Source organism: Propithecus coquereli, unplaced genomic scaffold (assembly GCF_000956105.1).
Source record: "Propithecus coquereli isolate 6110/MARCELLA unplaced genomic scaffold, Pcoq_1.0 Scaffold320, whole genome shotgun sequence".
NCBI lineage: Eukaryota > Metazoa > Chordata > Mammalia > Primates > Indriidae > Propithecus > Propithecus coquereli.
In genome coordinates this window covers 498,640-499,716 of record NW_012148842.1, presented here as the reverse complement: position 1 = coordinate 499,716, position 1,077 = coordinate 498,640, and the positions used below count along the sequence as shown (strand labels likewise).

General features: G+C 33.1%; 1 protein-coding gene across 1 annotated transcript in view; it reads left to right on the top strand.

Annotated features, from left to right (window-relative positions):
• Positions 1 to 1,077, top strand: part of LOC105815226 (low-density lipoprotein receptor-related protein 1B-like) — a 161,243-nt gene that overhangs the window by 20,421 nt on the left and 139,745 nt on the right. The gene's annotated exons all lie outside the window — the stretch shown is intronic.

The following is a 1,077-nucleotide window of genomic DNA, read 5'->3' as shown; positions in this document are numbered from 1 at the left end:
ATTAATATTTTTCTGCTGCCTTATAATATGTAAAAAACAGAAAATGCAACTTGAACCTTTCTTATATTTTCAGTTTCTTACTGGAGTAGTTTCTCTCCATCAATATTTATGTACGTATGTTCAACTTTTCCCCTCTTAAAAAAGATTTTCACCAATAGAACCCTCTTTTGATACTGTATCTCTCATCATCTATCACATTAATTCTTACATTCCTCACATTCAAATTTCTTGGAAAAGTTATACAAAATTTTATGCATCCATCTTCCACTCAGACTACTAAGACTGGAAATTTATTCCCCGCTACCAACCACTCCACCAAAACTGTCTTTGCCAATCAACAAGAACTATTTTTTTTTTTTTTTTTTTTGATCTGAGTAGTGCACTTTAGTTTGTCTCCAACTTGTTACCTGAGCGGCCCTCAACACTGCTGTCCTCCATGAAACACTGTCTTCTTGCCTTTAGTGACAGGATATTTCTTGGTTTCCCTCTTACTTTTTTCTGGTTCCTCTGTCTCTGCCTGACTCTCATATATCCTTTGTCTATTTTCTTTGAGAGAATAGGTAAATTATTTTCTAAAAAGTTCCCCCCTCTTTTTATTTTGGGGGTTCGGTGAGTAGATTTTTCACTCCTGGATCAATAATGTATATTACTTGTGGGTCAATTCAGGTTTATAAATTTGCTCTTGCCGTCTGATATTTCGCTATAGCGTTTCCGTCTGTGAATTTATTTTTACTTATCTTAAGATGGTTTGTGTTTCCTGAATCTAAAGTCATATCTCTCATTAATTCTGGGAAATTTTAGGGAATTATCTCTTTAATAATTGTTCACTATCCCCTTATTCTCTCTTTCACGTTTTTGGAACTATTAGTTTAATGTTAGATCTTTTTATTCTATCCTCCATGATTCTTAATCTCTTTTACATTATTTTTAATCTTTGGCCTGCAACCATAGCAATTTCTTTAGGTCTTCCTAGTAATTCATGCTCTTCAAGTGTACTAATTTGTAATTTAGCTTGTCCATGCAGGTTGTAATTCCAAGAATCTGATATTATTCAAGCTTATTAATCTTGATATTATC